The sequence below is a fragment of the Pan troglodytes genome, chromosome 12 (genome assembly GCF_028858775.2).
Source record: "Pan troglodytes isolate AG18354 chromosome 12, NHGRI_mPanTro3-v2.0_pri, whole genome shotgun sequence".
NCBI classification, from domain to species: domain Eukaryota; kingdom Metazoa; phylum Chordata; class Mammalia; order Primates; family Hominidae; genus Pan; species Pan troglodytes.
In genome coordinates this window covers 96882501-96905451 of record NC_072410.2, presented here as the reverse complement: position 1 = coordinate 96905451, position 22951 = coordinate 96882501, and the positions used below count along the sequence as shown (strand labels likewise).

At 47.7% G+C, this 22951-nt stretch overlaps 1 protein-coding gene across 2 annotated transcripts in view; it reads right to left on the bottom strand.

Moving 5' to 3' along the window:
* The window catches only part of KIF3C (kinesin family member 3C), a 55829-nt gene that overhangs the window by 30256 nt on the left and 2622 nt on the right, over window positions 1-22951 (bottom strand). The gene's annotated exons all lie outside the window — the stretch shown is intronic.

The following is a 22951-nucleotide window of genomic DNA, read 5'->3' as shown; positions in this document are numbered from 1 at the left end:
AGGAAAGGGTCTAAATCTTCAGCTGATGTGGAAAGCAGAAGAAAAGCCAAAGGGAGCAGACTGCACAGCAAGAAGGAACAGCACGGGCCCAGCACAGCAGGAGCTTTGGAGAGGGCTGGGAAGACTTGGTTCTACCCACTTACCTCGAGGCTTTGGGCAAATTAATCCCTTCAGGTCTGTCATCTACAATATTGAACACCACCTATGTTCCAGGATGGCTGGCAAACATTTGCGGAGCGCTTAGTATCTATTAGATGCTGAGCTAAGCCTTTAAACACCATGGTTTCCATCCCTCCCTAAGAGGGACTATTCTCCTCCCCATTTAATAAATGAAGACATTGAGAATGACCAGCCTAAGGCCATGCAGCTATTGAGTAGCAAAGAGGAGAGATTCGAACCTCGCACCCCCAGTCTCACTCTGTGAAAGCCCCTAGTCAGTGCTTTGGAATCTGAAGCTGAAATAATGTCAGATTTGTGTAAACTGTGACTACATAAAATGTATTTTCAAGAGGGTGCTGTCGGCAGCCTCTCAAAACCTATTCTGGTTTGGGGGGGTGCCCGATTTGAAATTTTAGAAAATGAAAATAAAATAAGAAGAAGGTGCTGTCCCAGGGTACCCAGTTGTCCTCTGGCTTCATCATGGGCCTCCTGGAAGGTTGAAATCACCTTGAACCAGTGGAAAAAGCTGGCTGCTTCTCCACTGGAATTTTTCCCAGTGGAAACAGCTGACCTGCCTGAGGGATCTCAAAGCAGGGGGTGCTGTCAGACTTGGGGAGCAGGAGACCACCTGTAAGAGCCACATCATTGGGAACACAGCCAGACAGGGGTTAACAGTGGCTTTCGGGAGGTCAAGGAATGGGCTGTGTGAGGCTTTGTCACCCAAAGACGCTGAGCAAGTTGGGCCCGCCAGAGAGGCACGAGCTTCATTCCAGCCCCACACAGCCTCAGAGGCCAAGGCAGGAGGAAGAGGCCTTGAGCCCTGGAGGCTGTCCATGCTGCCACACTGCAGCCGCCTGCGCTCCTGGTTAATGATCTCCCCTCTTACCGCATCGCCTTGCCACAGACCTAAACCCATCCTAGGCTCCTCCTTCACACTCCAGGTCAGCATTTGCAGGACCATGAGAGGGAAGAATCCCTTACACTGCACCCTCAGCGACTCACCTGCCTCGCCTCATCCCTGCCCTGCCTCTCATCCATTGCATCTGGCCAGTGAGTCAAGGCCATCAAATCTGCTCCTCAGTGCGGCTCCCACCACCCCCCATTTTTCATTCTCACTGCTACCTGCTGGCTTCATTGCAGCCCCCACAACTCTCCTGGACCACTGCTGTGGTCTCCCCGCTGCCTCAGTGTCCCCTTCCACCCCTCTGCCACATGACACCCAGGCAGATCCACTAAAAACACAACTCTGGGCTGGGGACGGTGGCTCACGCCCGTAATCCCAGCACTTTGGGAAGTTGAGGTGGGCGGATCATCTGAGGTCAGGAGTTCGATACCAGCCTGGTCAACATGGAAAAACCCCAGCTCTACTAAAAATACAAAAATTAGCTGGGTGTGGTGGCATGCACCTGTAGTCCTAGATACTCAGGAGGCTGAGGCAGGAGAATCGGTTGAACTAGGGAGGCAGAGGCTGCAGTGAGCCGAGATCACGCCACTGCACTGCAGCCTGGGTGCCAGAGTGAGACTTCATTCGCAAAAAACAAAAAACAAAAAACAGCACAACTCTGAATGCTTGCTCCTTGGCTTCAAACTACTGAATGGACCTCCATTCCTTGCAGGATGAAATCCAAGGTCAGCTGCAGTGACAGGCCCCGGGAGCTGGCCTGGCCTCCCGGTTCCTCTCACTACTCATGCTCCGCGTATGCTCTGTACTCCAGCCTCACCAAAAGAATTCCAGCTCCCTGGGGGCCCGGTGCGGTGGCTTACGCCTGTAATCCCGGCACTTTGGGAGGCCAAGGCAGGCGGATCACCTGAGGTTGGGAGTTCGAGACCAGTCTGACCAACATGGAGAAACTCCATCTCTACTAAAAATACAAAATTAGCTGGGCATAACGGCACATGCCTGTAATCCCAGCTACTCAGGAGACTGAGGCACAAGAATCGCTTGAACACGGGAGGCGGAGGTTGTGGTGAGCCGAGATCACGCCATTGTACTCCAGCCTGGGCAACAAGAGCAAAACTCCATCTCAAAAAAGAAAAAAAAGAATTCCAGCTCCCTCAATGGGCCATGGCATTTCACAAGCACCTGGGTTCCTCCTCCCACTCCACATCTAACTGGAAAACTGCTACTTTTTCTGCAAGACACACCTTGACCATTGGGAAATTTTCCCTGATCCCCTTGAAATTGCTCTTTCGGGCCCCCTCAGTAACCAGGCCATATTCCTACTATTTCTCATAATAGAATAAGTATTCATTTACATGCTGTCCCCCCTGTGAGCTCCCTCACGGCAGCAGTCATATCTTACTCATATCTCTGGGTCCCTGGACTTAGCTCAGTGCTTGGCAGATAACAAGTGCTCAATACGTATTTGATGAACCAAACAGAATCCTTGGGGGTTGTCCCAGAGTGGGTTCCAGGTCCCTTCCTTGGGCTCTCTTTTTTTTTTTGCAGTGGCGCGATCTTGGCTCACTGCAACCTTCACCTGCCAGGTTCAAGCGATTCTCCTGCCTCAGCCTCCCACGTAGCTGAGACTACAGGCACATGCCACCACACCCAGCTAATTTTTGTATTTTTAGTAGAGACGGGGTTTTGCCATGTTGGCCAGGCTGGTCTCGAACTCCTGACCTCAAGTGATCCGCCCGCCTCGGCCTCCCAAAGTGCTGGGATTACAGGCGTGAGCCACTGCACCCGGCCACCTTGGGCTCTCTTTATCCCAGTTTCTCCTCCTCCCATTCATCAATCCACACTCACTGTCACGGGGCCCGATCATCTGGGGAACCTGGCAGGAGGGGTGGGGTGGGTGTGAGAGAAAAGAGAAGAACCACATGGAGGAGGCCCCTACTATTGTGGACCATGGATACCTGATCCCCTAACTACTGGGTCACAGGTCTTCAGGAGCCTGCTGTCTGGCCTGGCCTCTGAATCTGGGACACGCTTGTCCATTTCAACCCTGAGACCTTTCATTTTCCCCAGCATTTTATGTGGCTCCAGCATTCTTTATTCTTTATAATCAAAAGACACTTGCTCTCAAATTTCACTGCATGTTAGAGCCACCTGGGGAGGTTTTGTAACACTCCAGAGCCAGGTGTGGTGGCTTATGCCTGTGGTCCCCGTTGTTTGGGAGGCTGAGGCAGGAGGATCGCTTGAGCCCAGGGGTTCAAGCTCAGCTTGGGCAACATAGCAACGCCCTATCTCAAAAATAAATAAGCAAATCAAATAAGAAATTCAGACCTAGTGAATTGAGATCCATATTGCACTGAGATTCCCAGGTAATTTGGATGCACATAAATGTCTGAAAAGGACTGGTGTAAGGGGCATGCATATTATTAGCACTATCATTTTTCCAGTGAAAGCTCACAGAGGTTATATAACCCATCCAAGGTCACATGATGGCCCCCTCAGTAACCAGGCCATATTCCTACTATTTCTCATGATAGAATCATTATTCGTTTACATGCTCTCTCGCCTGTAAGCTCCCTTAGGACAGCAATCATATCTTACTCGTATCTCAGGGTGCCTGGACTTAACATACTGCTTGGCAGATAACCATCTGTGAGCTTTCACTGGAAAAATGATAGTTATATGCCTCTCATTAAATTTAAATGGAGATCCAGCTGAGCAGGATGGCTTATGCCTGTAATTGCAGCACTTTGGGAGGCTGAAGTGGGCGGATCCCTTGAGTCCAGGAGTTCAAGACCAGCCCAAGTAACATGGCAAAACCCGTCTCTATAAAAAATATAAAAATGGGTCGCGCACGGTGGTGTGGGCCTGTGGTCCCAGCTACTCGGAAGGCTGTGGCAGGCGGATCACTTGAGCCTGGGAGGTTGAGGCTGCAGTGAGCTGAGATTGCGCCAATGCACTTTAGCTTGGGCAACAGTGAGACCCTGTCTCAAAAAAAGAAAGAGAATTAAAAACAAAAAACTTAAATGGAGACCTGGCCCAGGCCTGCCTGGCTCCGAAGCCCAAGCTCTTCCTATTGCAGGGGCTGTGGTGACTCCTTTAGGAAGCAGAACCTGCTAAAGGAAATCAACATGTTTCCGGCAAGAGGAAATGGTGTCTGACTAATCTCCGAGAGTTCTTTCAGAATGGGACGGAATAGGTTATTACAGCACATGGGGAAGCCAATGACCAGAACTCTGGAGGTTAAAGCGCTCCTGGCAAGGCTGCACATCAGAGGTTATTCAAAGTTACATGGAAAGTGAAGAGATGGAGAAAGGGGAAGTGAACTAGGGAAAGGAAACAGAAATAAACAGGTATTTCTCTGGATGGAAAGCACTCAAGTGTGAAACAACAGGACTAATCTCTGAAGCTGTGCAAGAAGGAGTGCATGGGTGAAATACCCAACTTCACAGACACCCCCAAATCCTCCTAGGTGGTAAAGTACAAGAGAATTTCTAGCCTATGTGAGCTGACAAAAAATGGCAGATGAGCATCAATTACAATTTTACATTTTGGGGAAAAGGAATCCTAACTCTACTAATTAAATGATAGCCGTGGGCAATCAGTTATAAGCCCTAAAAAGGGGAGGAGGAGGAGGAGTAACTCCACTGTTCCCAGAAGACACTGGCTGAATATGCTGCCACAGCTAAAAAAGTCAGTAGCATCTGCCCAGGCACCATCATGAAGGCTTTTTAGAAACAAAACATTGTACCCTCATATAAAACCATGATGTGGCTGAATCGGGAGTACTATGTGTAGTTCTCTTACTGCATCTCCAGAGACATAAAGGAGAGAGAAGATCAAGAGAAGGGAGGCTTAGGCAGGGCGCAGTGGCTCAAGCCTGTAATCCCAGCACTTTGGGAGGCCGAGGCAGGAGAATCGCTTGAACCCGAGGCGGAGGTTGCAGTGAGCTGAGATTGTGCCACTGCACTCCTGCCTGGGTAACAGAACGAGACTCCATCTCAAAAAAAAAAAAAAAAAAAAAAAAAAAGAGACTCTTTGTTCTGAAAAGACAAAGAAAAGTTAAGAGGACAAGTCTGGAAATGAAACAATCAAAACTGGGGATGAAAAGGAAAGATCCAGGCTTTTCCAATCCATCCTGGCACATAGAGTAAGAACTCACGTCTTGAGGTTTGACAGCAGCAGTTTTTAGGACAAACGAAAAGGAGTTTTACTGTTTATAGAAGGTAATACATTTACGAAATTTGTTACTTCAAGAGTTAACCCTGGAGGAAATACTTACCAGTCTATTAAAGAATTCTGGGGACACGTTTTTAACCCTTTATTGTCTTTCTCTCCTTTCAGAAAAAAAGAATTGCACAAACATCAAAATCACCAAAGAAATAAAATGACAAATGCCACATATTCCCTACCATGGCTACTTGGTTTCTTTCATTTTCCCTGTTTTTTTTTTTTGTTTGTTTGTTTTTGTTTTTTTGAGACGGAGTTTTGCTCTTGTTGCCCAGGCTGGAGTGCAATGGCACGATCTCGGCTCACGCAACCTCCACCTCCTGGGTTCAAATGAGTCTCCTGTCTCAGCCTTCCAAGTACCTGGGATTACAGGCGCGCACCACCACACCCGGCTAATTTTGTAGTTTTGTAGAGACAGGGTTTCTCCATGTTGGTCAGGCTGGTCTTGAACTCCCGACCTATGGTGATCCACCCACCTCAGCCTCCCAAAGTGCTGGGATTACAGGCATGAGCCACCGTGCCTGGCCCTTTTTTCACCTCTATGGACATAGTATAAACACAAGCTTATGTCTTGCTATTTCCACTTTACCTTATATATATATATATATATATACACACACACACACACACACACACATACGTGTATATATACATATACATGTGTACATAGATACCTGTATATGTATATATACACATATATGTGTGTGTGTGTGTATATATATATTATATATATTATATATCTATATATTTTTTTTAAAGACAGAGTCTCACTCTGTCACCCAGGCTGGAGTGCAGTGGTGCAGTCTCAGCTCACTGAAACCTCCTGCCTCCCAGGTTCAAATGATACTTCTGCCTTGGCCTCCTGAGTAGCTGGGACCACAGGCACCCACCACCATGCCTGGCTAATTTTTGTATTTTATTGTAGAGACAGGGTTTTGCCATGTTGCCCAGGCTGGACTCAAGGGATCCACCTGCCTCAGCCTCTCAAAGTGCTGTGATCACAGGTGTGAGCCACCACTCCCAGCCTAATTTTTTGCTTTTTTAGGTGACTTTCTTAGAAAGGAATTTCAGGAGAGGACAAAGGGTTATAAACATTTTGTGTATCTTGGAACATATTGTCAATTATCATTCTAATGACTTAAACTACTGCCAGCAGTAAATAATGGAACCATTTTTATTACAGCATCATAGGCATGAAGTATTATTAATTATTATTATTTTGAGACAGAGTCTCACTTCGTTGCCCAGGCTAGAGTGCAGTGGCATGATCTTGGCTCACTGCAACCTCTGCCTCCCAGGCTCAAGCGATTCTCCTGCCTCAGCCTCCTGAGTAGCTGGGATTACAGATGTGTACCACCACACCTGGCTAATTTTTGTATTTTTAGTAGAGATGGGGTTTCACTATGTTGGCCAGGCTGGTCTCCAACTGCTGACCTTGTGATCCGCCCACCTCAGCGTCCCAAAGTGCTGGGATTACAGGCGTGAGCCACCATCCCTGGCTCCGCATGAAGTATTATTATTTTAAAAATTTGTTATGGCTAGGCACAGTGGCTCATACCTGTAATCCCAACACTTTCTGAGACCTAGGCAGGTGCATCGTTTGAGGCCAGGAGTTCGAGACTAGCCTGGCCAACATGGCAAAATCTCATCTCTACTAAAAAGACAGAAATTAGCTGGGCATGGTGGCGTGCACCTGGAATCCCAGCTACTCAGGAGGCTGAGGCACAAGAATCACCAGAGGTTGCAGTGAGCCGAGATAGCACCACTGTACTATAGCCTGGGCCACAGAGCAAGACTCTGTCTCAAAAATAAAATAAATAATATAAAATAAAAATAAACATTTGTTATAATAATAGATATAAAATCGAGCCTCTGCATTCATTTTATATTCTCCATACCTTTAAGGTGGTCTTGTGGAGGCCTGAGCTTTCCTTTCCCAACATACTCTATATTGTGTTTTTAAAACCTTTCTGGCGAATTTTCTTTTTCCATTAGAGACGGGGTCTTGCTCTGTTGCCCAGGCTGGAATGTGGTGGCATGATCAGAGCTCACTGCAGCCTCCAGCTCCCGGGCTCAAAAGATCTTCCCACCTCAGCCTTCTGAGTAGCTGGAACTACAGGCATGTGCCAGCGTGCCGGCTAATTTTTTTGGTGATTTTCAAGCGAAGAGATGGACCTCAGATTCAAAATGAAATTTTTTGTTTATTCAGCCCCCACCTTCCCCAGCTATCCACACCTAGGCCCAAGTCCTTCTCACTCAAAGGCTACCAACTCACCCAGTTCTTGAAGCCACCTGGACACTATCAGGCATAATTTGAGCTGCCAGTCAGGCCTGGGGTCTGATGCATTAGCCAAGCATGACTGCTGAGTCCCCAAGTCCCAGCCCTCCTTCCTCCCTCTTCCCCATTACAGGAGTCTCAAGACCAGCTCCTGGGCTGGTTTCTGCTCATCTGCTTCCGTGTTGGATCTCCTCTGTGGACCTAGAACTCTGCTTCACAATCTCTCCTGCGGGCTGGGCCCTGGGCTCCATAAAGAGAATCCTGGACGATGACTAACTGGCCACTATCACTCCACCCGTCTGTCCAATGCCCCTGTGTTTCTCTGCCAGCCCTGCCGGGACCCAGCACAGACGTGGTCTGAATGACAACTGAATTTGCCTTATCAGTCACTGGCCAAGTCTTGCCCACTTGCTCAAACCCACACTCTCAGCCAAGCCTGGCTGACAGACCAGTCTTGTGCTGGGAAGAGGGGGCTGGCTCTGGCATGAAATCTGTGGGTGGGCCTCAGTCCAGGTGCAGGGTCTCTGCTCCCTCCTTCTCCCTAGTCTCACCCCATGCTGTCTGCTTCACTCCCATGCTCGGAAATATGTCACACATGAGATTCCTTTCTTGGCTTAGAAATAGATTTTTTTTCCTTTACTTTTTTATTTCCACATTTGTCTGAGGATACCAGTGGCCATCTCCTCCTTTCTCTCAGAGATCTTGAGCCTTTTCTTTTCTTTTGAGACACGGGATCTCGCTCTGTTGTCCAGGCTGGAGTGCAGTGGTTCACTGCAGCCTGGATGTTCCAGACTCAAGAGATCCTCCCACCTAAGCCTCCCAAATAGCCGGGACTACAGCGCATGAGCCACCACACCCGACTAATTTTTTTAGAGATCTCTATCCTTAACCATCACCTATGAGGGCAGGGAGGGACAGGGATGCCTGAAATCCCTGAGCCTAATTCAGTCTAGAATATACCAAGCAGAGGACATGAGAATGTGGAGTTCCTAGTCTTCAAGAGAAGTTCCCTGAAGCTCTAAGCCATTCCAGTCAATGCTTCTTTTGTAATATTTCAGAGCAAAAGACTATAGGTGGGTGGGCCTGGGGACAGGACTGGGTTTGATTCTGCTGATTCTAAACAAGTCCAGTGTAACTAAAAGGGCAGCACAGGCTGTGGGGGTGGAAAAGACAGGGCTGGGAGCTCCAGGGCACCATAGTCTCTCGCTTGAGAGATGGATATGAAGGGCAGGGTAACCAAGGGGACTTTGGGAATCATCAACCCCAACCCCCATGCTTTATAGATGGGAAACAAAGGCCTAGAAGTGGAGTCCTTGAAGCCTGAGTCTCCTAATTAAGGAATCTTCGTCTAGATGCTTTTTTTTTTTTTTTTTTTTTGTAAGACAGAGTCTCATTTTGTCACCCAGGCTGGAGTGCAGAGGCACAATCTCGGCTCACTGCAACCTCTGCCTCCTGGATTCAAGCAATTCTCCTGCCTTAGCCTCCTAAGTAACTGGAACTACAGGTGCCTGCCACCACGCCCAGCTAGTTTTTGCATTTTTAGTAGAGATGGGGTTTCACCATGTTGGCCAGGCTGGTCTCGAACTCCTGACCTTAAGTGATCCACCCACCTCGGCCTTCCAAAGTGCTGGGATTACAGGCGTGAGCCACCACGCCCCACCTGTCTAGCTGCTCTTACATTGACTATGTGCTTTCCAAATAACTTCCCAATTTGACTAAGGCTCTGATTCCAGGTATCAGAGGCAGGTCAGCTGCTGTGACAACAGCCAGGTCACTACAGGGACAATGCCAGCTTGTAGACACAGCTGGGGATACTCAGAGACTCACCTTTAACTATTCCAAGAGCAAATGGAGTGCAAAACCAGAGCGGGGAGAAAGGAGGCCCCAGTACTCATAAAGCACTGACGTGGAAAGCTAGAATGGAGACAGCCAGGCCCAGCCAGCCACTCTTCTGGAAAGATAGCATCAAGTATGATTTTACAAGGACAGAGAAGTCAAACAGGCTCTGCCCTGCCACTGCCACCTATCTGTGACATTCCGCAGGAGACAGGAGTCTCAGATGCAACTGGCCATGTGCCTCAACTGGGTTAACTCCTTTTTACCTTAATCGTCCTATCTGATGCTCACAAGAACCTTATGAGATAACGGTTATGATCCCCATTTGACATAAAAGAAAACTAAGGCCCAGACAGGAGAAGTGATTTGCTCAAGGTTTGGAGCCAGTAAATGGCAGAGTGATATTTGACCATCACCACCCTAACTCCAAGCCCAATGTCCTTTTCTCTATTCCATGGCTTTCTTCCAGGTTCAGACAGGAAAGCACCTTGGAGAGAAGCAGCATTTGGTATTTGTACCTTTGCCAACTCAGGAACCATCAGGAAAGCTCAGAGCCTCCTTGCTTTCTCTTTTGGCTGAAATAGGCAGGGCTCTGCTGCTGCTGCTTCTGCCTGTGTGAGAGTCTTATGCAGGTCTCTGAGATAAGTGGGTTAGAGCTCTTAACTGTGTGCTGGCAGGGAGGTTGTCAGGATCCCTAGAGTCCCAGAGAGAGGCTAAAAACTCTGGGAAAATATTTGTGGGAAGGGCCCCTGCACAAGTTCTGTGGTGGAATGATATAAAGGTGGCTGGGTGTGGGAGTCAGGGTGCTCCAGTCGGGCTACACACTCTGCCACTCTCTTTGCTACAAAACCTAGCTCTTCAGCCCTTTGGACTTCCACTTTCTCATCTGTAAAATGGGGAGAATACCTGCTACCTTTCAGGCCTTGGGTAAGAACAGCAAGTTGGGCTGGGTGCAGTGGCTCACGCCTGTAATCCCAGCACTTTGGGAGGCTGAAGCAGGCAGATCACTTGACCCCAGGAGTTCAAGACCAGCCTGGGCAACATAGTGAGACCCCATCTCTACAAAACATTTATTTTAAAAATTAGCCAGGCGTGGTATTGTGTGCCTGTAGTTCCATCTCTGTAATCTCATCTACTTGGGAAGCTGAGATGAAAGGATTCCTTGAGCCCAGGAGGTGGAGACTGTAGTGAGCTGAGATTGCACTACTGCATTCCTGCCTAGGTGACAGAGTGAGACCCTGTCTCAAAAAACAAAACAAAACAAAAAACGGAAACAAAACAAAACAACCAGCGAGTTTGAGAATAGATGTGAAAGTGTTGGTAAGTGATAAATTACACCCAAATGGTAGTCGTTACTCGCTGTTTCGGTATCTCATTGGTATTTTACCCACCACCTGCCACAAAAAGCAAAACCAAAACAACAATCTCAACAGACCCCGCTTCCATCTCTTAGAAAATATAGCCACCCCTTCCTTCACAGACCTATTTCTCCTTTTCCAGCGCCCTGATTGTACATCTTGAGGAGTCAGCAGTAAGGGAAGAAGAAATGAAAGAGACAATGGGGAGGGGATGAAGAGTACCATTTTCAGATGAATAATGCTATTTTCAATGATATCCTTCCCTGGGAGACAAAAATCAGGAGACTGAGTCTGAGTCTCCGCCTTGGATTGCTCAAAACACAACAAAAATGACGAATGGTTCAAGTGCTAGGAATTTCCTTATCAAGAAGAAAGAACAATTTGAGATCAGGAAACTATTGGCCAAGGGATGAGGCGAGCTGGACTCCAGTACCAGCCTTATACTGAACAAGGCAAGGATGCCCAGAAGTGCCTCAGCTCACCTGGAAGAAAAGCAGGAAGGAAACTAATCAGCCCTTCTACTTTAGTGAAAAAACCATGAGCCCCTCAGATCAATGCTTATCTTCACCTTTCCGCCCTATTTCCCTCGCTTATTTGTGACTTTCTAGAGGGTTTCTCTTCAGCAAATCCAGACAACAGAATGTTCCAGTGTCAGAACTGGATGAACCTAAGGATATATATAGTGTAGTCTGAGCAGTTTACAGATCAGGTGCGGGGCCCAGAGGGGTTAGGTTCGTGGTCCTGGGTCACACAGCCTCTAGGCTCCCAGTCAAGGCTGGGTCATTCCTCTCTGTCCTTCACTGTCCTTCACTCAGGCTGGTTTCTAACCCTGGCCTGCTTCCAAGGTGAATCAGCAAATGGTACAGAAAGCAAGGAATCATCTTTTTTTTTTTTTTTTTTTCTTTTTTGAGACAGAGTCTTGCTCTGTCACCCAGGCTGGAGTGCAGTGGCGTGATCTCGGCTCACCGCAACATCCGCCTTCCGGGTTCAAGTGATTCTCCTGCCTCAGCCTCCTGAGTAGCTAGAATTACAGGCGTGTGCCACCACACCCAGCTAATTTTTGCATTTTTAGTAGAGACAGGGTTTCGCCACGTTGGTCAGGCTGGTCTCGAACTCCTGACCTCAGGTGATCTGCCTGCTTTGGCCTCCCAAAGTGCTGGGATTACAGGCATGAGCCACCGCGTCCGGCCAGGAATCATCTATTGGTCATTCCTTACAGCTCCTGGGAGGGAAAGTGACTTGTCCAAGGTCACAGGATTACCAATAACTGAGTATAATTGAGCATTATTATCAACCCTGGATTTTCCTCAATTATTCATTACCTTTAAGCAAATCTTCCAACTAGGCATTAACATATATCTTTTATATGTCCCCCCCGTCTTTTTTAAACCATAGAACCTGACAAAGGGCTTTTTCCTTTAAAAAATTCAGATTAGTTTTTGTTTAATTTTTTAAAAGTGGGTGATGGGTGCACCAAAATCTCAGAAATCACCACTAAAGAACTTATCCATGTAACCAAACACCACCTGTTCCCCCAAAACTTTTGAAAAAATAAAAAAAAGTCCCAGATGACTTTTTAAAGTATTACATGCTTATTGTGAAAAATAAAATAAAAAGGTATAAAGTGAAAAATAAAAATTCCCCTCCATATTAAAATCCCTAGCAATAACCATTATTGCGAGTTCTTATGATTCCTTCCAGAAATTTAAAGAATTTAAAGATGAAGTTAACTATACCTACTGATTTATGTCCTTGGCCATGGTTACTTAAAAAGATTTGTTGGGTTTTTGTTTTTTTTTTAAGACAGAGTCTCACTCTATTGCCCAGGCAAGAGAGTGGCGTGATCTTGGCTCACTGCAACCTCTGCCTCCTGGATTCAAGTGATCCTCCCGCCTCAGCCTCTGGAGTAGCTGGGACTACAGGCACACGCCACCATGCCCAGCTAATTTTTGTATTTTTGGTAGAGACAGGGTTTCGCTATGTTGGCCAAGATAGTCGTGAATGCCTGGCCTCAAGTGATCTGCCCACCTCGGCCTCCCGAAGTGCTGGGATTACAGGTGTGAGCCACTGCACCCGGCCAAAGATTTGTTGATTATACGAACGAATGGTGCTGGGCTGAGGTTAGAAGCTGGGGGTTTGCATCATACAGAAGGACAAAGATGAGTTAAATATCTCAGGAGACAAGAGTTCCCACTGGGGCTTATTAGTCAGGGATCTGGCATAAATCCTTCCTGTCTGAGCTGGCATTACAGTGTGGAGGTGAAGATCATGGGTTATGGAGTCAGGCAGACATGGGCTCGTAACTCTGGCCCTACCACTTTCTAGGTGTGCGAACTTGGAATGTTCATTCCTTAATGTGCCTCAGTATCCTCACTAGTCAGATGAAGATTCACGCTACCGTGAGGATGAAGCAAAATGATACACATAAAGAACACATCAGAACACATCAGGCCGGGCGCGGTGGCTCACGCCTATAATCCCAGCACTTTGGGAGGCCGAGGCAGGCGGATCAGCTGAGATCAGGAGTTCGGTGCCAGTCTGGTCAACGTGGCAAAATCCTGTCTCTACTAAAAATACAAAAATTAGCCAGGTGTGGTGGTGGCCACTACAATCCCAGCTACTCTGGAGGCTGAGATAGAAGAATTGGTTGAACCCGGGAGGTGGAGGTTGCAGTGAGCCGAGATCACGCCATCACACTCCAGCCTGGGAAACAAGAGTGAAACTTTGTCTCAAAAAAAAAAAAAAAAAAAAGAACACATCAGAGTGGTTGGCATTAAGCACGCATGGAAGAAATGGTAGCTATCATTATTACCATCACTGTTGTTATTTTTCTGCTGGCCCACCTGAAGAAAGGAGAAACCCTGCATGTACATTAGCTAGTGCTATAGAAATAGCTCAGCCCGGCAGGGCATGGTGGCTCATGCCTGTAATCCCAGCTCTTTGGGAGTCCGAGGCGGGTGGATCACGAGGTCAGGAGATCGAGACCATCCTGGCCAACATGGTGAAACCCTGTCTCTATGAAGAAAAAAAAAAAAAAAAAAAGGGCCGGGCACAGTGGCTCATGCCTGTAATCCCAGCACTTTGGGAGGCCGAGGCGGGCGGATCACACGGTCAGGAGATGGAGACCATCCTGGCTAACATGGTGAAACCCCGTCTTTACTAAAAATACAAAAAATTGGCCTGGCGTGGTGGCGGGTGCCTGTAGTCCCAGCTACTCGGGAGTCTGAGGCAGGAGAATGGCGTGAAGCTGGGAAGCGGAGCTTGCAGTGAGCTGAGATCACGCCACTGCACTCCAGCTTGGGCGACAGAGCAAGACTCTGTCTCAAAAAAAAAAAAAAAAAAAAATAGCAGGACGTGGTGGCACGCACCTGTAGTCCCAGCTACTCAGGAGGCTGAGGCAGGGGAATTGCTTGAACCCGGGAGGCAGAGCTTGCAGTTAGCTGAGATCACGCCACTGTACTCCAGCCTGGTGACAGAGACAGACTACATCTCAAAAAAAAAAAAAGAAAAAGAAAAAGAAAAAAGAAATAGCTCAGCCCAGGGCCTGGGACTCTTCTGTTGAGTATATCTGGGAAGAAAGTGAGACAACTAGAAAGTAATTTTTTAGTATGAGGTGGAGTTAATGCCCAGGAACTTCTCAGGATATTAAAAATTCTAGATATACCAAACCGCAAGTGTGGGTGTCCTATAAGGTCTGAGCATGAGGGTGTGCCTTGTACAGCCTCTACAGCTGCAGAGCTGGATCTGTGGAAAGAGAGACCATTTTGTTTCATTTTCTTTTTTTGTGAGTTGGGGTCTCGCTCTGTTGTCCAGGCTGGAGTGCAGTGGCAAGATCAAGGCTCAAGCCATCCTTCCATGTCAGCCTCCTGAGCAGCTAGGACTACAGGCATGCAGTACCATGCCTAGCTTTTTTTTTTTTTTTTTTTTTTTTTTACTTTTTTGTAGAGATGGGGTCTGGCTTTGTTGTCCAGTCTGGTCTCAAACTCCTGGCCTCAAGTGATCCTCCTACCTCACCCTCCAACACACTGGGATTTCAGGCATGAGCCACTGCACCTGGGGAAGCATTTCCTTATTCATTCAAACATGCCACCTGGTTCAGCAGCTACAGAAGAGGTGCCCCAGACTGGCCAGGCGCAGTGGTCTGGCAGAGAAAAGTGCCCCTCTCTATCTGAATTCCAGGCCTTTCTTCCTAGTCTTCAGAGCACAATGAGAATATTGTCAAAGCCACTTCATCCAATCTTGTGCTCTGCGGAGGCTGGAAATGACTCAGGGCAGTATGATAATACCCTCCTCCAGCCAACACATAGCACGAGAAATCTAACACTGGACCAAAAGGCCTGCTGAGCCTCAATGTCACTTGAAGCCCAGAATCTCATATGGAAATCCATTAGTGTCATATACTTCCCACTAGTCAAATCTTTGTGTTACAAAATGCCCCCAGGACGCAACGATTCTGTTAACCGACCACACCCACCAGGGATGAGAAGGAACACAAGACACTGCTCTCACCAACACCAAGAGGTCACGGACTGTGACCTGGATCCAAACCCAGTCTGGAGTATGGGTCACTTGTTATCTCAAGGCTTCTTTCAAGGGTCTGATCATACAGGACTCAGCTGATCATGCAGCCCCACAAATCTCAGAGTGTCTAGCATGGGGCTGGTGTCCTTGGGGACATGTGGATGGAACCAGATCAGCTTTGTAGAAGTCTCTGGAGACTGGAGATAGCCCTATTTGAAGACTAACATTAAGATCAGGACAGTGGAATGATACACAGTATTTAACTCTCTCCACTACAGCACTTCCTCTCCCAATCAAGGTTTCTTCTTCCCAAAAACCCTGTCGTCCACAGCTTTACCCACTCTACCTCCCCACCTGTTTCTCTTTCCCCTCTTTATTGTCCCCCTCTATTTCTCTCTTGCTTTTCTCCTAGTTTCTCTCTCTTTCTCTCTTCTCTTCTTCTCATTGTCTTTGACTCCTCTCTAACTGGTTATGACAGAGAGCTGAAAAACATCCCCTATTATATTATTGTTTGAATTCATACTATATTAAAATTTAAATCTTCTGGTCTTAATTTTCAGAAAGCTAAATATTTTCTATTTTACTGTTTAAAAAATACCATTTTAAACAATTAAGGGCCTTTAAGAGAAAGGGATTCTGAAGATCATCTGGTTCAATGGCTTTTCTGATACATCAAGCCCTTAGTGCACCACTGACATTCTGTCTCTCCTTGAACACTTCCAGGGATGGGAGCCCATGACTTTATTGGGGTATGATTGATGTGTAAAAAGCTGTACATATTTAGGTCAGGCACGGTGGCTCACGCCTGTAATTCCAGCACTTTGGGAGGCTAAGGTGGGTGCATCACCTGAGGTCAGGAGCTCAAGACCAGCCCGGACAACATGGTGAAACCCCATCTCTACTAAAAATACAAAACTTAGCCAGGTGTGGTGGCATGCACCTGTAATCCCAGCTACTTGAGAGGCTGAGGCAGGAGAATTGCTTGAACCCGGGAAGCGGAGGTTGCAGTGAGCTAAGATCGTCCCACTGTACTCCAGCCTGGGCAACAGAGTGAGACTCTGTCTCAAAAAAAAAACAACAACAAAAAAACTGTACATATTTAATGTATACAACTCAATGAATTTGGGGACAGGTATACAACCGTGAAATCATCACCACCATCAAGGCCACCTATTTCTTCTTGAAACAGCCCAATTTTAACTGTTAAAGAGATCTTTAAATTAAGCTTAACCTGCTTCCGTAATTCCTACTCCCTGGTTACCAGCAACAATCCAGGACACAAAAACAGTGCAATCAGCAGTAGGATAGGGAGGCCCATGTTGGTTTCAAAGGAAGGGGTAGAACAGCTGGTGCAGGGTTTTCCTATTGGAGTAACCGGCTTGGGCAGGCAAGATAGAAGAGATGCATTGCAGTCAGACTCTGAAGCGCCTTGAATGCCAAACTAAAATGTGATGTGTTTAATATATCAGGAAGGTGGCCAAGTGAAAACATCTATTAGGTGGTTTGACATAGCAATAATAATTATTTACTTAACACTTGTGTGCCAGAAACTGTGCAAAGTGCTTTATGTTCATTCTCTTGTTTAATTCTTTTTCTTTTTTGAGACGGAGTCTCAGTCTGTCACCAGGCTGGAGTGCAGTGGTGTGATCTCGGCTCACTGCAACCTCTGCCTGCCGAGTTCAAGCGATTCTCCTGCGTCAGCCTCCTGAGCAGCTGGGACTACAGGCGCGCGCCACCAAGCCCACCTAATTTTTGTATTTTTAGTAGAGACAGGGTTTCACCATGTTGTCCAGGCTGGTCTCAGTCTCCTGATCTCGTGATCCACCCACCTCGGCCTCCCAAAGTGCTGGGATTACAGGCATGAGCCACCGCGCCCGGCCTTTTTCTTTTTTTCCTAGAGACAAGGTCTTGCTATATTGCCCAGACTGGTCTTGAATTCCTGGGCTCAAGTGATCCTCCTGCTTCAGTCTCCCAAAGTGCTGGGATTACAGGCATGAGCCACTGCGCCCGGCCCTTGTTTAATTCTTTTAATAGCACTGTAACAAAGATACTATTACTATCCCATTTTATAGCTAAGGAAAGTGGTACTCAGAGGCGTCAGAACTGGTAAGTCACTAAATCCAGACCTGGCTGACTCTGATGCCCATGCCCTGAACATAGCACTTCATATGATAAGGCCAGCAGAGAGACCAGAGAGGAGACCTCGATCTGGGAGTCATTTACACAGAGGAAGAGAGTGTCAAAAATAGAGGGGCAGGGCTGGGCACGGTGACTCATGCCTATAATCCCAGCACTTTGAGAGGCTGAGGCAGGTGGATCACCTGAGGTCAGGAGTTTGAGACCAGCCTGACCAACATGGAGAAACCCCATCTGTACTAAAAATATAAAATTAGCTGGGTGTGGTGGTGCATGCCTGTAATCCCAGCTACTCGGGAGGCTGAGGAAGGAGAATCGCTTGAACCTGGGAGGCAGAGGTTGCGGTGAGCCGAGATCACACCATTCCACTCCAGCCTGGGCAACAAAAGTGAAACTCCATCTCAAAAAAAAAAAAAAAAAAAAAAAAAAATGAGACCCAATCTCCATTTCCAGTCTTGGGCTTGCTTCTAAACTCCACTGGCCCAACTCCAGCTGCCCACTGGACTCTGTCACCTCAAATGTGACACATCTACAGCAGCTCCTATCAGTTTTCTTTTCTTTCCTTTTTAAAACAGGGTTCCTCTCTGTCACACAGGCTGGAGTGCGATGGTGCAATCAAGGCTCACTGCAGCCTCAACCTCCTGGGCTCAAGCGATCCTCCCACCTCAGTCTCCTGAGTAGCTGGGACCACAGGTACACACCACCATGCCTGGCTAATTTTTTGTATTTTTTATCAAGACAGGGTTTCTCCATGTTGTCCAGGCTGGTCTGGAACTCCTGGGCTCAAGGAATCCACCCACCTTGGCTTCCCAAATTGCTGGGATTACAGGTGTGAGCCACTCCTACTCCTATAATTTGCCCAGCCTACTCCTATAATTTTTCAGCACCTCCTCAGGAACCAGTTCCCAACCTGATATTCCTAATTTTTTTAAGCCTAAAAGAGCATCACATTTTGTGTCAAATTCAGCTGGGTTTACATAGTTTTACTATACCAACCACGTGGCCTCGGGTGAGTTATTTCACCTCAATGGAGCTCTGTTTTCTCATCTATAAAGCAAGAACAATAAGGCCGGGTGTAGTGGCTCACGCCTGTAATCCCAGCACTTTGGGAGGCTGAGGTGGGTGGATCATGAGGTCAGGAGATCGAGACCATCTTGGCTAACGTGGTGAAACCCCATCTCTACTAAAAATACAAAAAGTAAGCCCAGCGTGGTGGTGGGCGCCTGTAGTCCCAGCTACTCGGGAGGCTGAGGCAGTAGAATGGCGTGAACTCAGAAGGTGGAGCTTGCAGTGAGCCGAGATCACGCCACTGCACTCCAGCCTGGGTGACAGAGTGAGACTCCGCCTCAAAAAAAAAACAAGAACAATAACAGCACCTTTCTTGGAGGGTGCTCGTGTGGAATAAACGAGATAATCTGTATATAGGATAGCACTTGGCACAAAGCAAGTGCTCAGTAAATGTCATTATTATTGCTGTTACTGTTGTCGCTCAGGCTTGAAACATTCTCTCTTGCATTTATGGTTAATCCCCCTGCTGAGGGGTGGGAGAAAGCAGGACCCACAAAAGGGACAATACAATTTCAACACAGTTCGCATTCCTCCTTATGACCGCATCCCTCTGGCTTCCGGGGCTGCTTCTGCAGGTTCTCTTTTCTACATTCACCACAGAGAGAGTGGGCTCCAGCCAAGAACCCCAGCTCTTCTCCCTCCAGACCTACTTATTGGGGATCACATCCGATGCTGTTGTTTCTGTCTTCAATTCCTGCCTGCATTCTGTATCATCTGTACACAAACACTCTTTTTTTCCTTTAAGTAGCTAAAATCAAAGTTTTAGGAATCATCTAGTCCAACTCCTTGAAAAAATTAACTAAGCCAGACGCAGTGGCTCATGCCTGTAATCCCAGCACTTTGGAAGGCTGAGGTGGGCGAATCACAAGGTCAGGAGATCGAGACCAGCCTGGCCAACCTCATGAAACCCCGTCTCTACTAAAAATACAAAAAATTAGCTGGGCATGGTGGTGGGCACCTGTAATCCCAGCTACTAGGGAGGATGAGGCAGGAGAATCCCTTGAACCCGGGAGGCAGGGTTGCAATGAGCTGAGATCGTGCCATTGCACTCCAGCCTCAGCAACAAGAACGAAACTCCATCTCAAAAAAAAAAAGTTAATTTCAAAATTAAAGCAGTCATTTAAAAATTGTCTTGCATGATTACATTTGAATAAAGTAGGCCTTCTCCCAACCAATCTACATGTGTTCACCTGTCCTCACTGCAGTATGTATACTGCGCACAAACATTTGGGTTTTCACTGCGCAGTACCAAATATTTGAGGTTTTCACTGTGCATTGTGGGTCTGTGATGTTACCTATTCCTCCTACCTCACAGGCCTAGTATGTTATCAAGCCCCCACCAGCATTTCCCGCCCACACCCTCCCTCCCCCAGACACTACATAAGTATAAATTGCTAATGATTACTGATAAACAGGACACTGATCACAATCACAAACTCTCACACATTTGCACAATCGAACATCCCCTGAGGCCCACAGTAAACATGAAAGGAGGGATGAAACGAGATTCCAAGGAGACAGGCATGGTGTTTGTGCACAGTGAGGGGAGAACAAAGAGAACAGAGAGCCTGGGAGGTGGCAGGCAGGGAGAGCTGGCGAGACAGACTATGAGATGAGTCAGAGAAAGTGAATGAGGGCACTGGGTCGCATCAACTACCACTTAGCTGCCCCCAGAGGGTGGCATGAACTGGAAGAAGGGAATGGGAGCTGGTTGGGGAAGAAGCGGAGTTGATGCCATAACTCAGAAAGGGGGGACAGGAGTGAGCTGCAGATGGGGAGCCTGCCTTCTGAAATCTCCTAGACCTCCCCTGCCTGGCTCTACTCCCAGCAGCTGCGGGGTTATGGCAAGGCAGCTGGGATGGCAGGGTAAAGAAGAAGTCAAGCTAACAACAAAGATGTCTGTCCTGGAGATCACTGGACCCCAGCTTGGTGGACAGAAGCCACCCCATAGCTGCTAATGCCTTCCATGTATTTGGTGCTTTCAACTTATTTTAAATGCCCTCCTGCTAATGATCTCATTTAATCCTCAACCCTGGGAAATAGGCAGGACTGGGGTTGGTATCTCTAACATGCTCCTCCCCTCTTTACCCTGTAGATTCCTCAAGAGCCCTCAAATTGTTTCCACCAGCCTAGAAACATCCGACACTGAACCAGGCGGTGCCTTGGAGCTATGGGGAACTTGGGTCCTCTGTCTAGGTTCCATTCTGGGTTGCTGGCTGCTGACTGTCCTAGGCTGAGTGTGATGAGAAGTCACAGGATATGGAATCATTCCTGTTGTGGAATTTCCCAGGCACTCCTCCCCCTTTGCTTCCATCTGAACACCTGGTACATAGTGACTGTTTCACCCACTCCCCAGGGAGCAAGGTCAGGCTTCTCCTCCTCATTAGGTGAATGGAAGCCTGAGGGCTGGAGAGGGAAAGGCGGTTGCCCTGAGTCACACAGTGAGCAAACATGGAGCAATCTGAGATGCCTTGGAAAGAGCACAGGGCTGGGGGCATCAGAAGACCTGGGTTCCAGTCCTGGCTCTGCTGCCTATCACCCAGGGTCACGAGCTGATAAGACACTCACTCCACCTCCCCAGCCTTAGTTTTCATAACTGTTGAATAGAAATAATAGTACCCACCCCTTGGGGTTGTTGGGAGGATCGAATGAGATTAAGATGTCAACGGGTTATATAAAAATGAATTACTCTGATTATCAAGTAGCACAGGTAACATTAGGACTCAAGCAGTGGAAAGAGGCTGGGCTCTTCCATATATAAAGGGGCTAGGCTCTCCTCAACTCACCTGTGTGGCCCTGGGCAAGTCCAGGCCTCAGTTTTCCAAAGCTCCTGCCAACTCTAAGACTGTGATATTTTGTGGGCTATGCCTCTGGTGCAAGAATTCTGGTGCTGGCCGCCCTGATCTCTTGGCCGTTCTATCATCTGTGCCCCATACTGCCTTAGATCCAAGGATCTCACTGAGGGAAACTGGTCAGTTCCCAACAACGGAAACCTTCACCCCATCCCTCAGGCAGCCAAAGTGTGTTATTGCATTTTCCTCCCTTCTTAGCCTTTGTTGCCTTCCAGCTTTCAGGGAGGTGGGGGGTCTTCTTAGCAAAATCAATGGCAGATTGACCAGGTAAGCAAACACTGGATTCCCTCCCTCCTAGGGAGGGCTTCAATCTAACGGCCCTGCCTCTAATATCTTGCTTCTCTCAGGATGTCCCTAACGGTTCCAGGCCCCTGATCCTTTCCTTGAGGAAACAGCTCAGCATTAACTCTTCCTGGGCTCAAAGAAGTGAATTAAATATTAAATATGTAAGGCCAGAGCCCCTGCTGCAGCAGCACATTCCCAAAACAGACAATGGCATACAGCTCATCTGTCACTCTCCCAGTGGCTGTAGGCTGGGCCCCCCTGCTCCCCAGACCACATTCCTGAGAAGGAATAAGAAATGGCAATATTTTGCTCTTCCCAGCAAGCTCATGGCTTCCTGTGTCCTTCCTTCAACCCCTAGTGTTGAAGGCTCCAGGGGCCTGGAAATGCCTGGAACATTGAGTTGTGGCATCCTCAGCAATGCAATTTAATAGGTCTATGACTGGACAGGGAGGGGCCTCTGTAGTTAGCCCCATTAGGGCCTGGAAGGTCCCGGGGGGGAGGAAACAGCTCAGGAAGGATGCTGAGGTCCTGACATCTCTCAGGGTTATGGGGAATTGGATATTAACTGTGATGAGGCCTCGGGGCAGGGGTCGGTTGGTTTGCTGCTCAGATTGATATAGGCCATAGAATTATCAGATAGGTAGAGCCTCAGAGATCACCCAGGCCAACCCTCTATTTTACAGAAAGGTAAACTGAGGCCTGAGAAAAGAGAGAAGCAACTTACACAAGGCCACTCAATGAGCTGTAGAATAGCTAGGCCAGTCTCTTGGTCTCTGGTATAGAGTTTGGTGCTTTTTCCACCCTACCTCCTGCATAACCCCCAAATCTCTTTCCTAATGATAGCAAGCAATGGCTCCTGCACTGTAAGGCCCAGGGGACCATTTTCCCAGGGAGCAGAATCTGTTCATGGTCCCACTTTGCCCAGCTAAGAACTGAAATAGCATGAGGTCCATGGGTTCCAGCTCAGCTCTGCCACTTCATAGGATGGAACCTTGGTCACGTCACTTCTCCAAGCTTTAATTCCTCACCTCTGAAATGGGGATTTCAGAACTGTGACCCTGGATGGCCAAAGGATCCAATGAGATCATGTATGGATCATATATATGGGGCATTTTGTAAACTGAAGCACTAACCAAATGATATTATTAAAACGACGTGAGGTTTGAAGATGCTGCAGAGGGAGGAAGCCTCAGGGGAGGAGGCTGTGAAGGAACAAGAACACACATTCACAAGAGGCTGCCTGGCCATCCCACAGACCTGACTGATCCTGAGGCCACCGGCAGGAAATGCCCACAGCAGGTCAGACCACCCCAAGCTCACTGGCTTGAGA